The sequence below is a fragment of the Thunnus maccoyii genome, chromosome 16 (genome assembly GCF_910596095.1).
Source record: "Thunnus maccoyii chromosome 16, fThuMac1.1, whole genome shotgun sequence".
Lineage (NCBI taxonomy): Eukaryota > Metazoa > Chordata > Actinopteri > Scombriformes > Scombridae > Thunnus > Thunnus maccoyii.
This window is the reverse complement of record NC_056548.1, coordinates 15,418,930-15,433,613: the sequence shown is the minus strand read 5'-3', so window position 1 is coordinate 15,433,613 and position 14,684 is coordinate 15,418,930. Positions and strand designations below refer to the sequence as shown.

General features: G+C 40.5%; 1 protein-coding gene across 13 annotated transcripts in view; it reads left to right on the top strand.

The window, feature by feature from the left end:
- LOC121880518 overlaps nucleotides 1-14,684 on the top strand; it is a 177,714-nt gene that overhangs the window by 69,932 nt on the left and 93,098 nt on the right. The window contains exon 4 of one of the 13 annotated variants that reach the window (XR_006091565.1): nucleotides 6,704-8,653. The exons of the other annotated variants lie outside the window; for them this stretch is intronic. The gene's annotated coding sequence lies outside the window, so the exon portion shown is untranslated. Of the gene's footprint in view, nucleotides 1-6,703; nucleotides 8,654-14,684 lie in introns of those variants that run through there. 13 annotated transcript variants of the gene reach the window in all.

The following is a 14,684-nucleotide window of genomic DNA, read 5'->3' as shown; positions in this document are numbered from 1 at the left end:
ATGTTAAGTGAAAAGGGAAAGTGAAAACATACTATTTTAAAATACAAACAAGTATGTAATCAAAATTGCCAGGTGCCAGTTAGAAATGATAACCCTGCCTCCATCTACCTCTGTCCAGAGCTCTGTCAAGAACAGGTGAAAAAAAATACACTAAGAATTGAGAATGGTAAATCTACCGCCGTATGGTTGTAAACTGCAAATGTGCTATGTGACAGCAGTAAGCTTAACAGGCGTAGCAGTGGCAAATAAGCCACTGGTTTACTGAATCAAATATCAGTGAACAATTGCGCAGTTATGTTTCCTCTCAAAAGTATTCAGCAAATTTAACGAGTAGTCTATAAACATATTTTGTAGAAGACAGGGTTCGGCCATCACATCATTCAGAAGAGGCCGAACAGCACAGTAAACTGACCCAACGCATCAACATACATGGAAGCCATTGGAGATGTCCTTGCCCTTGGCCCGTTGTATGAGTGACACACTAACACACACACACACACAATGACCACAAGCTCCAGCACTGGGCCACTCAGGGAGCTTAATGTTAATGACAGGGTCTGTAGCTGAACTGAACTGTACAGCTGAGCCCAGCTGCCCTGCGCAGCTGCAACACATGATGGAGAAAAGAAAGAGGAAAAGGAAGAATTAGAGGAGATAGATAAATAGGAAGGGAGAGAGGAGTGTAGAGACGTATGTAATAGATTAGAGAAAGTGACAAAAGAAAAAATAACAGTACAAGAACGAAAAGCAAAGTGGAGGCGATAGAGTGGGCGGCAGATTGAAATGTTTGTGTGTTTAGAGGGACAGTAATAGGCGGGGACAGTCAACATGCTATTGCAAGGTCAGAGCAGTACTGCAACAGAGAGAGAGAATAATAGGGAATAAAGAATAGTGCTTCATATAGAGACCGTGGTCTCTCAACTTAAAGGTCCCTTTTGAAATATCTATCCACATTTTTGTGTTGTGTCTCATCAGCAACCTGTTTATATGTCTCTACAGTGAGTCACTTGAAAAGAGTTATTGTGTATTCCTCATGGTTCAAGGCATTACGTTAGGCACTGCATTTGCTGTACCCTTGGAGTTATCTTTTTTAATAAAGGAACCCTTGGTTGTATTCCGTACACTATGTACAAAATGATGGTAACCATGGTTACGCAATTAAATGAAATGAGACCTTTGGTTGTGGCTGATTGTTACAAAGGAAGACTGAATTAGATCCACTATTAACTTTGGAATGGCCGCCATAAAAGCGATTCAGAAAGTGTGAAACCTTGAAACATATGTATGGAAACACCATTTAACTTTTCTTGAATACAAACAAGCTTTAATTAGGAGAACAGGGAGAATGGCGTAAAGAGGGGTAGATTAGGTGAATACAGTGTGTGAGGCTGGACGGATGTGCGTGTGTTTTGTCATGATGCATTATAGTTTCTCCTCAGGAACACATGGCAAGGTATTTACCAAGCCATCTGCTAAAATCGCCTAGCTGAATTGAGCTGACGTCCAGTTGCTAAGGAAATGGATGCTTTTCAAAGGGGCCAACCAGTGTTGCACACCTGTCAGTGTAAAAGGACTCAGTCTCTCTCTCTCTCTCTCTCTCTCTCTCTGGCTCTCTCTCTCCCTCTTTCTTCATCTCTTTATGCTTGTGTGTCTGAAGCTCATCAGTCACATACTACGGTCAGATGTGATGAGTGTTCCTCCCTCAAAGAATATTCACTATTGTTTAGTTTTTGTGATTCATGCCTGTATGTTTCCTTGTATTATATATTTCAAGTGCAGACCTTTACTGTCGGTAGTGCCGATTTTTACACTAAAGCTAATAAGTGAGCTGACTTGGATCAGCACTGTGAGCAACATGACAAATACCAGCTCAGAAGTGCACGTAAAAAAAGAGCATGATGCACTTCAGCACAGTTGGGGCACGTCAACGAGCAGGTGGTTATGATTGCTTTAGTGTCACAATCCCATGGCCTGCGGCTAGTCACTTTTCCCAGAAGAAGTTAATGCAGTCGGAGAAGTGTGTCCGGGGCTTGTGATGAGTTTCAGAGAACATGGCTGCGGGGCAGGGCATGACCTTCGGAGAGAAGCTTTGTCATCTCGGCCCGAGCACTGCGTCCCTGTCTGGGTGACACCTATAAAAGGTCACCACAGGGGCAGACTTCTGGTCATAAATCAACAAGGTAACTTGGGATGTGGTGTCCTTTTGGTCCCAATTCCACTGTCCTGCTTGGGCCTTGCCCTAGATTCAAGAGGAGAAATGTTATCATACAAGATGGAGCGTTCCAACATAAATGAAAGCCTGAAATACATCTTTCCCCTGAAAGCGTAGAGGATGTGATCCTGTGCCAAGAGCAGAAAGCTTTATGCAGAAGCTGCTTGAGTTATTGGTACAAATGCTATGAATATTGCTTATGTAAAGTACTTGGATATTTCTTTGAATTAAATATTTAAACAGAGTGTACAAAATGGTACAAGTGCTGGAAAAGATATAATTTACAGTTCATCTTATTCAACTTCACCCATTATGCTCTAAAATAAAATCTAAAGCTGTCACCTGTACTGACCATCGTATTTTAAGCTCCTTGATCGCAACAACAGCGATAACCTGGTTCACGTCCTCGTAACCTAGCTACATAAGGTGAATATCTGAGTGCAAGATCAAGAGATTTTGCTTCACCTTTGTACTTACAATCAGCTTTTGTATTCTACACTCACTACAGTATATTATTACTTTACCATAACAGGACCATCAACCTTCCATTAGTGAAATATTAATATGCATCTCAGAGAGATAATTGCTCTCACTGCTCTCATCACCCAGACGCCATGTGAACTTAGAAACAATCCCTCCTGTCTGTCCACAGAACAAAAGAGCCTTGGATGGAGGAGGAACATCTTCATTTCCCTCACAGAATACATTAGGCCTGTAAGTGGGCTTGGTTATTGCCGATGCCTGCGTTTGCGTCGGGCACCTGGGATTCTCCAGACCTGTTTGATGTGGCCCTTTTCAAGCACTCTGATCATCCTGTTAAATTGCGGCTAATGGACAGGGCCTGCCACTCGGCAAGGCCCAGACAACGGGGGGACAATTTAGTGACACGCACACACCTGTCCTTTGTAGTTGAGCGAGACATTGTGTGCACAGGCGCATTAGTCTCTGCAGTGCTCATACAGGCACTTTGTGAGCTGCAGTGTAGCCAGAGCTGCCATTTAGGCCTGAATAACCCCAGGTGCCATTACCTTGGGTACCTGGGTATCACATACACACACACAGACACTCTGACCAAACAATTCACAGCCAGTGGGGGTGGAGGGGTGCTTATACATATGCTTGTGTGTGTTATATGTTGTGTGACATTATGTGTTTGTGTGGCTGCGTATGTGTGCGTGCACACAGTGGACTGTCTTTTTTCACTAGGGGGTAGGGCTGATGCATAGCTGCACCTGTCTCTTCAATGGAATCCCCTCAATGGAGAATAATAGATGGGGGGGGGGTGGCATTGGGCTAGGGGTATTGCGGAGACCGAGCGTGTTTTCTACTGTATAACATATTGGTTCATGCCAAAAAAATTTTTTTCTTCATATTTAAAAAAAGAAATGTTACAATTACCTGTTTTGTTTTAATATTTTTCCATTTTTCTTTCATAATCTGTTCTCACTATTGGTTTATTGTGATTTTGGTGATTAGGGTCTGTATTCTGGATAAGTCAGTGCTTTAAAATGTCCAAAAACGTTTTATTGCTATAACTTTTTTCCTATTTGATATTTTGGCTCAAAATTATAATAATCTTAATGAAACTATGTACTACGCAATTCTTAAGTGTTAACCTGAGTCCCCGATGTGTTAAATTAGCTTATTTTTTGTTCTAAATGTTTTCAAAGAACTGCAGCCGTGACATTTCTGCTAATTGGCAAAACCTTTAATAGAGCAGAATCTCTTCTTTGTTCCTCATCAGTAACAATCTTTGAAATTAAAAAGGAAATAATACATTATTATTATTCAACATCCAAACAATGAAAATGAAGACCGAGTAAGGAAAACAACGCTGCTCATACAAATGGCTCAGACTTTTCTGAAGTATTCTGGAACAAATAACCGAGCAGGTAACTGAGCAGAACCTTTGAGAAATGTCCGAGGCTTGGCTCCAAACCAAGCCCATATTGAATGGCACCTAACAGTTTTAAATCAAGTCTGTGTGCCCAGCATCTGATGTGGGAGGGACTGGGAAAGGCTTTCTGTGAGCGCACCGGGAGATTTTTATATTTGAGCTTAGTATGTGTGTGTGCATGAGTGTGTGTGTTTGTGTTTGTGTGGACAATGACAGTAACTGTTGTGCCAGAGGAACTGATGAGCAGGTGGTCTGAGTGGGATTCAGCATACTCTCTCTCCCTCCTATTCACACTAGCACTCATCTCTCTGCTTCTGTATTCGCGCGTGTGTATCTGTCTGTCTCTCAGGCGGTCTCACTCTCTTTTTCTGCTTTTCTTGTTTTATTCATTTTTTGTTTGTTATATGTGAATCATCGTTTAGTGTAGTGGGCTTTGGCCAAACAGAAAGTAATGCAACTTACTTTGGGAAAATGCTAGAAATACGATCGAGTGGGTCCCGCTTTCAACGAGAATAAATGAGGAAGAGTTTTTTTCCCTCTGGCCATAAGACTACTAAATAAATATATGTGTTTATATATATATATTTATTTACTGTTTTTCTGTAATGGAGCCTCCCAGTCAAAGTATTTCACATGATTGTACTTGTATAACCGGAGTGACATCTTGAATCTTTAAAATGTTGAATGATGAAATTGAGTTTAAGTAAATCTATAGGAAAGTGCACTCTGTGGATATGACATTCAATATGGGAGTTTTGACACCTGTGCTTGAATGTATCTTTGATGTTTCAATGAATAAATCATTACAGGAACTCTCCTCTTCTATTACAAAGGCAGTGCAATGTTACATGACTCAGAGGACTCTGGACAATACCCTTCGTGCCCCCCCTCTTCCCCCCCGCATACACACATGCACATACATGCATACTTTACATACCATCACTAACCAGATGTCTGTGTCTATTGATTGGTTCAGTAACATGGTTCAGTGACGTTCCATCTAGCTGATGTGAATACAACACGCTTACTGTCCACACACACACAATACACACACACACACAATACACACATCCGCATGCACGCATTTACACACACTCCAGCAGCTCAGGATAATACACTGTACGGTGTGCATGGCACCATTCATGGAAGGTCTAATGTGACCCATATGTTCCTGGCGCTTTGTTGACCTGTTTTGGACAGTGACCCAGTGTTGAGTATCAGCTCCATTCAGAGGATCAGGTTTGGGGTGTGCATCTACAGCTTCAAGTGTCCCATGTCTTCCTTATTCTCACTCTGGGTCACGCTACAAATTCAGAAAAGACAATGCTCAAATTGGGCCTCTATTTTTAATAGTGAAGTGGAAAATAGGGTGAATCAAATCTCAATATTTTTTTGGTACTGACTGTACCATCAAGTATCAAAAACGGTCAAGTACTGAAAGTTGGCATTAAATATCTGATGAGATTCATCCTCTTGTTTACTTATTCTCTGATCAGATAGTTTTTGATTTAGTTCTGTGTGGCTGCTTGTTTAGTTCCGCAGTAAAAAGATGTTTATATTCCTCACAGCAAAGGACCAAAAAACTATTGTTTTGTTATCTGTACCAAAGCTTAGATGTTGTATTGGCAATATTGAAAATGTGCAAATGATACCCAACCCTAGTAAATAATTGTTTCAGTTACCTCTTAAGCAAAAATACCAAAAATTCCCCAGGTTCAGCTTCTCAGTTGTGGAGATTTGCTACTTTTCTTTGTCTTACGTGATAATAACTGAATATGTTGGGGTTTTGGAGATTTAATTACGTAACTATAGGGTGTGAGAAATTGTGATGTGTGATTTTTTTTTTCTACAATTTTCTTATATTTATATACAAAATGATTAAACTAATAATCAAGACAGTAATCTGCAAATTCATCAAAGATTAAAATAATCTTTAGCTACAGCCCGAGTTGGCACCAGTTGTCTGATTTTCCAGTATGTGTCTGTGTTGATGATATTGGTCATGAATGATATGCAGAAAAATAAATTCACATGATATATATGTGACAGATTCTAGCTGCGCCCTGTCGGCACTGATGACTGAGCAAGATGTGAGCTGAGTAATGTGGACAGTTAATGACTGACATGTCATTAATTATACATAATAGAGGTGAGCTTTCTGCTGGTCCATGACAAACATTCCAACAGAAACACTGAAGTGCATGCCTCTCTACTGTTGTGTCTGTTGCTGCATTTTATGGGATGTGAAAGATTACAGTGTGTTTAGAAGGGCAACCCTTTTTTCCATTTTTCTCTGTATCACTGAGACTTGTGTCAGCCTAAGGCAAGAAAAAAGCTATCCAGTTTTAAATATGCAAATATTTTAGGAATTAGGGGGTTGATTTGAATAATGATGTGAAACGATGAACTCATTTTTGCTGGAGAGGAAGAGACATGGTTACTGTGGTCCACTGTCCTTTCTCATTAGCCACAGCACATCAAGCCTGCAGTAGCTGTGTGTGTATTTATGAGTGTGTGTTTGGATGTGTAGTACAGACCCTCAGTCTTTCTTCATGGCTCTTTAATTAAGGAGTATTTTTCTGCATTTTTGTCAGCTCTTTATCAGTTATGGCACCACAACTGAAAGCTCCAAACCAAGGAGAGAGACGGGTGAAGGGAGGAAGATAAACAGTGAAACCGCAGACTGGACGGTGGATGTACGAATTCATCTGAAGCATAATCATTTTTTTTTTGTTCTATCTCCTGCTTTAATCTCACATGAAAATCTGCTACTGCAGCACTGCTTCATCATTTATGCCTTTACGCTCTCAGCAAATATTTAATTGAAAGCTTCAGTCAGATGATCTTTGTAAATAATACTTTTTAATAGGACTAGAAAGTGTGAGAGAATTTATCGTTCATGTTTTGATACATGACTGTAATCTGCTGATAATTTCCATCAGGGCTCGGGTACTTGTTAATATTTATTGGCTGTTTTGTTAAGTCGTAAACCGTAGATCAATAAAGGGTGCACTTAAGGAAATGAGATAAAGGATTTACTTTTATTGGTATTGATTATGAAGTCTGTGACATGGAGAGAGAGAGAGAGAGAGAAAGAGAGAGAGAGAGAGAGAGGTCTCAGCATTACCTTTGTGAGAAAAGAGGGTGGCAGAAAAGCTGATTTAAGGGCAAATTTGACTGTTTAGCTGTTAAGATTTTATTTTATTGCCTTTATACAATTTCAACAATTTTTTTTTGTGCAACCAAACAGAAGAAATACAGAGCAGGTTTTCGTTGCCTTGTCATATAAAGAATATTGTTTTTGTTCCATGTAACAGTAGAATTTTGAAGCGTGACTTCTTCAGATGGGTACTTTTATAAGATTTTATATTGTGGCCCACATGTAATAAGAAAGAGAAACTTGGCACACGGGGCGTGTGTGTGTGTGTGTGTGTGTGTATTTGTTATTATTGTGTGAAGTGAGCTGTGAGTAGGTGTTGTCCATTGACCAGTACATAGCAAGCCATGCCTTAGCAGGTGTGGGATGCTACGTGGGCTAAACTGAAGTCCCTCAGCCAGCCTGTTAGCCAGCCAGTCAACCACTCACTCAGTCCTCCAGGCAGCCGGGCAGGCAGGCACAGAGAGAGGCAGAACACAGCTGTCTGAGCAGGCCTCCATTATCCAACACCATCTATTGATTCACCCTGTGGGATTTTTCCTCTTTGGCATGGGATCATCTGTGAACACACACCAGCAGACTAACATGCAACCCCGCGTACAGACACAGGCATGTAAACGGACAAACGCACACTTTCACACATGCACAGATGCAACACATTTAAAAACAGAACACACACATTTCCAACGCCATGGGCTCAGATCGATAGCCAGAGGGGGATCTGGGACCTTTTTTATGTTTCTTATATATTTATTTTTTATTTTATGGTCTTCTGACATTGGGGAGTACCCCCCTTCACTCTGCTGGGTGCTGCTGCTGTGCTGTTGTGTTGTCTCTAATTATAGAGAATGGCAATGGGCAAGGACCCATAAAGAATATCTCTGACGCTATAATTACTTTGGCTGCTTGCAAAAGGACTCAGATAGTGTCAATAAAATTAACAAATGATTTGGGTTTTAATTTTGTCTGGTTGCTTCTGTTGTTTTATGTTTTGTTATTTCACCCCTTTTAAATCAGGCTAATTTTGCTTTGCATTACAATTTTTCTGATCATTTTAATTCTTTCTTTGATGAGAAATTCATAGTTTTTAAAGGGGGATATGAATCTCCTGCTGTAGATTATAACATTCAACACAAAGATGATGTTATTAACAACGCATCACACAGAACCAACAAAAAAATGCAAACAACAGGTTTGCATCTTTATCCTCCCACATGTAATTGTATGGACAACCCGGCAGTAATGATCAAACGAATAAGCATCTTAATCAGCGAGTGTACACAAACAAACCAACAGATACAGTATGAGCAAGTGTAAACTCCAGATGATCATATGATTAATGTATTCGTCCTATGCACGCACTCTTCATTATTATTGCCAATAAATAATGCATGAGCCCCAGCCTTTGTTTATGGTAAGATGTAATGCCAGCCCAGTCTCACATCAAAATGTGTAATGGCTACGTTGGTACACAGCGCAAAACGTATTAGTTTCACAATAATGGCTTTAAAATGTGAGATGCTTACGTTTTTTTTTGGGACCTATTCTTTTCTATTGGCCTGTGTCCACGTCATGTGACTGTCAAGTTTCTGTCTGTGGAAAAAAAAAAGGCTGACACTCCTTTTATTCTGAGTGGAAAATTAAATTAAAGTCAAATTTATTGGTTTAGCACCATCTCATACAAAAGCAGTTCAATGTGCTTTACTTAAAAATAAACAAACATAAAATAAAAAATAAAACAGCAAAAATGTGCAAATAAACAGGAACATCCATTCATATATACACATAAAAACACAAACATACACACATACAAACAAACACACTGTACAAATACGGTATGTTCAATTAAGAAAATGCTCAAGTGGAAGGAAGGTCTTTAGTTCGGTTTTGAAAAAACACCGTTGGAGCAAGTCTAATGAAACACAATATTTTAAGATAGTTTCGGAATTAAAATATGTTTTGATAACATTTCTAGTGAGAAATGTGCATTTTATTTTCATAATCTTCATTCAGTGAATGTATGTGATGTTTAGTTTGTCAGTTATTACAGAGATTCTTGCAGGCTTTCTATCGTTGCTATGGTGGTTGCTATGGATGCTGCTATGGATGCTGCTATCACTGAAACCATGTAGTTGTGTGTTGTTTGAATCATTGTCTTTGCATTATGTAGTTATCTGAGCTGTTATTTTATTTGTGTTATTTTATGTAACTGTTTGATCGTGTTATTTCAGTAAGAAACGTAGATTTTAGAGCACCTCAGGGATGAATTGAATTTGAAATTCAGAATTTTAAGTTTTACGATTGGCTGACCGGAGGACCCATCACCTGGAAGTATTTTCCTCACTGTCACCGTGTTAAGCTTTTCTTTTAATGATATCTTTAACATTTCTCAACATATAAACACAAAAGTGCCTTTGAAAACGCAACAATACGATAGGTTAATGTTAAGGCCATCAGTTTCAGTGATTTCTCCTTTGGTTCTGAGAAATGATAGCGGAGGGCTATGGAAGAGCATTGAGTTGTGGGTAACTTGGTGTGATTTACTACAGCTTTGCATTGTTTTCGGTCGGTGCGCTTCATTCCATTTCATATTGCCACCGTTCTGCTGCAACCCAAATCCACATGTCGCTATCTCTGTCAAGAAAAGGTGTTTTATAGCCTGTGATTGTTATTTTTTTTTATTGAAAGAACATCAAACAGTTACATAAAATAACACAACAGCTCAGATAACTACACAACGCAAAGATAATGATTCAGACATGTTAGCTACGGTGGTGTAGTGATAGCAGCGTCCATAACAACCATCATAGCAGCGATAGAAAGCCTAAAAAAATCTAAAAAAAACCTAAAAACTAATATGTTTTGCGCTGCGGACCAATGTAGCTATTACACGTTTTGATCTGAGACTGGGTTGGTAATGCATAGTCCTGAGTATGCCTTCATGCCAAGAAATGCTTCTCAATACATTATGCTTTTCCATCCTCTCCTCCCTCCTCCTTGCCTCTTACTGAATGTATACAGTTTGTCTCACTGCTCTCGTTTCTCTACTGCTCTGCACTTACAGTACTGGCAGCAGGCTAAACAAGGCTTTGAGAGGTTGAAAAAAAAGTTAATGAATAATAACAGCCGTTAATCTCTGATGGAAAACATCTTTTCATATGAAAATCTCCAGGTTGATCTCACAATCCACCACATTGTCAATCTGAAATATGGAGGCCCTATACCCTGTATACCCTGTAATCTGCTCTTAATCCCCCACCCCCCTCCCCTCGCACAATATCCTCAACAGCAGCTGTTTAGCGTGCTCCGCTTGTTTTCATCACTATGGATTGTCTTTGAATATCACTCTAATATTTAAAGTGTCTCTCTCCTGAGATTGTCTCCGGAGATGATAGGACAACCATTTAGGGCTATTGTACAGAAGGAATGTGTACTTGGCCAGCCTGTATCTAATTTGGAAATTATAGTGATTACGAGCTAAATATAAAAACCCGGGATTTTGAGGCTGTAAGAGGCCTGCAGCGAAGGCTTACTGTATTGTTTGCCAGATGCACATTCACACACACAGACACACACACACACATACAGACAATGGAGGAAAAAGCCGTCTGATGCGCTAAGTGCTGTTGTATTCTGTCGAGTGTGTGTCAGCCTCCGTCTCCACTGTCCTCTCTCCTCGCTCTTGTTCTTTCTCGGTCGGTCGGTCTATCTGAGCAGAGGGAAACATTTGGAGCAGGCCTGCTAAAAGCCTGCGAGCGGGGATGCAGGGAGCCTCCTCAGGCTCTTAGTTCACTCTGGACTTTAAATGGAGCCACACACATGATGGCTAACAGATGTTAGCCAGATTACACGCAACATGGGCCCAACCTCGCCTCAACTGCCACTGTCTGTTTGCCTCCACTCAAACGCTCCAGGTTGGAGTCCTCCCCCTTCTCTATCTGCTTCTCTGTCACATCCAGTGGTTATAGGGTGATCTGCAGGGTCATGAATGCTGTCTAGTAGACCCCTGGTTGCCTGTTCTGAGGGTAGTGCATATATATATATATATATATATATATATATATATATATATGTATGTGTGTGTGTGTGTGTGTGTATGTGTGTGCGCACGCGCGCACGCACGCGTGTGTGTGTGAGGGGTTGTATTGTTGGGAAAAGGGGAGCGTGACGAGAGTCTGCTGTGGATATAATTAATAGGCCACATGCGGCTGCACCAAATGTGTCACAGTGAGGGGAAATCAATCGATGGAGTCTGCCGGAATAAAGGGTGTGTGGTGGGGGGTAGTTAATGGGAGGGGGGAGGGGCAAGAGAGGAAGGTGGAGATGGAAAGAGGAGCAGGACCCAAGAAGAGAATGAAAGAAAGCCAGACACGGGAAGAAAGACGAAGAAGAGCCATGGGAAAAGGGGAAGAGGGACACCGGAGGGGAGTGGAGGACTAAGAAGATGTTGCAGAGGTAAAGGGGAGGGAGGTCTGAATCTCCCATCTCAGCTGGATAGAAATCATAGCCTTCAGCTATATCCTGCTGAGACATTTGACATGGAAATTCATGACCATGTCAATATATGGACATAACGTAGATCTAACACATACATCACAAGAAACTCCCCAGCTGCATATTTAGCAGCTGCTTTTATCCAATCTGATTCAAGTTAGTGTGAGCTCACACATTTAGTATGGAAGTCACAAGCAAAATCAAACCATTATTGCTGTCCTCATGCAGTTATTACTAATGCTACAGAACTAATCACGCTGAATTTAGGATACCTAAATGCAGTAGTGGCATTACTTTGGACTCACCACCCAAGTAGCGAGATATCCTGCCTTCTCAGGGCCCAAAACTCTGCAGTTGGCCTGTTTTTAAAGAGTGCATATCTAAGTTTGAAGGCAGGGGAGGAAATCAATGGAGATAAGAGTTGGATAGAGAGCTGTGTGTTGAACAGGCTGGCAGCAGACTGAGAGAAGCAGCCTGTCACCAGCTGCAGGGCCCTCTTTGTGTGATAGTGTGTGTGTGTGTGTGTGTGTGTGTGTGTATGGGACACAGGGACACATCTAGGCACAGTCACTGATAGTGCTGCCAGGCGCCAGACACCCATAGATGAGACAGGGGGCGTTATCGCAGTCTGCTGCTGCTGTTGCCCTTGGAACGTTAAGTCATGTGGGTGTAGTTACACACACAAACACATGTGCATGCACATCCATATTCTGACATGCATATAATGCATATCACACTAATGCACAATCTTGTATATGCACACAGATGAGCTGAACTTCAGTACCTCCTTCACTGGTAAACTGTCCGTCTCTGAGCAGGGGACACATTTATCCACTAAATTATTGAGTGTAATATGCACTCTGGGCCTAAAACATTAAAGGATGAATAGTATCAGCTCAGCCATGTAGATTTTATTTTGAAACGTTCACTGCATCAGACAGATCAAGACAGCGATTTAAATATGAAGCTTAAAGCTTAAATTAATCTGTATTTAGAAATTTCATCTATAACCGGCTTCTGTAGATTGCCTCGGTGGAGTGAGACGTGTCCCGAGCATGCTCCACAGTTTCAATCTTTTATTTTTTCTTTAAACCCACTTTAATCGGCACAAAGACACTCCAAACGTCTTCAGAAACAAACGAAGAGGAGGCGAACAGCAGCAACAACAGCGTCAAACTAACAGTAAAGAAGAAGCAAGCGTTAACCCACTCCACCAGCAAACACTGTCATACTGACTTTAGAAGATGACTGTGAACACTCCGATATCGCACCTTCTTGGGCACAGAAAATGATCCTTGAGCTCGGTTCTGTTTAGCAAAAAATAAAGGGACATCTACCAACAATACAAGACACAACTACCGGGATTGAATCAGAGCTATCCAGCCTTGCCACTTGCATCAACCAGGCCAAGCAGCGTATATCTGATGTGGAAGATCTACTATCCCCAATTTCAGCAAACCACAAGACACTTGAGTCCTTGAGAAATGAGCTATCCCAGAAAGTGGACTATTTAGAGAATTATTCACAGAGGAATAATCTATGGATCATCAACATCTTGGAAAATATGGAAGAAACAAACATAAAATCCTTCACCACTGACCTGTTCAAAGACATCCTTCAGATCCCCGATGACCAACTGGCTCCAGAGTTGGAACGGGTACACAGGCTGGGCTCGCAGTGAGGACAGAACGAAAAACCACACACAATCTTGCTGAAACTACTCCGGTTTGAAGATAAAGAAAGGATCCTCAGAGCCTCATGGAAGAACAAAGAACTATCCTTCAAGTCCAAAAAAATTCTTCATATTCTAAGATTATTCAGCAGCTGTGTCATGGAAAAAAATGAAATATAATACCATCAAAACTGCACTGCATCATCAGAACATCTCCTTCAAATTGTTATTCCCGGCCCGACTTATTGTCAAGATAGGGACGGAGACATACAGCTACGACACGCCAACCAAAGCCAAAGATGAACGCTTCTGAATGGATTCAATGGCCAGCACGATATATCTATGGTCTGTAACCAAATTACCGTATTTTTTTCCCCAGTAAATTGGGGCCCTGAACCTGAATAATTGTGATACACATTTCTCTAGTTAATTTGAGCCCCTGAACTTGGGGGAAAAAACATTTTCTGAACAACTTCTTATTTGACATAATGCAGGTTAAAATGTATGACTCTTGAAAGGTGTCTTTGTTTTGTTTTTATTCTCTCATCCTATTACCAAGCTACTGTTATCATGAAGAAGTAATGTAAAATGTAGTTATTTTACTTTTTCATTTCGAAAAGCAACAACAGATATTATTTTAACAGTAGTTTGGGGATGCAATCGAAAGGTTTTTTTATTTTTTGCATTCGGGTTGACTTGTCCACACAGTGGCATTGGTAGAATGCTATGGCTTTCTTTTTCTTTTGGAACTGGTTGGTCCATTATGTAGCCTTTTGCTATTTCTTGTTCACTTGTTATAGTTTTTTCTTCAGCACAGAGGGTCTAAACTTCATAGTAAATAATTATAAGTTGAGTTGTCACAATTATGAGATAGCTCTTGGAGATATGAAAACTATGTGGGCCATTCTTATATTATTTTTTTTGAGTTAACAATGTCAAAGCAGACAGACAGTCAGATCTTAAATAGTGTAACAGTTTCAAGTTGGAATGTAGGCGGGTTGAATAGTCCAGTGAAACACACAAATATTTTGTGCCATTTGGAAAAACTTAAATCAGAAATACTAGCTCTTCTGCAAGAAACTCACCTTATACAATCTGAAGCTTGTAAATTAAAACAAAAATGGGTAGGACAGGTTTTTCACCTGGGATTTAACAGCAAAAACAGGGGAGTAGTGATAGTGGTACACAAAAAGACACCTTTTGGACCTTGGAGTTCTGTTGTTGACTCTGAAGGAAGATATATTATTGATGG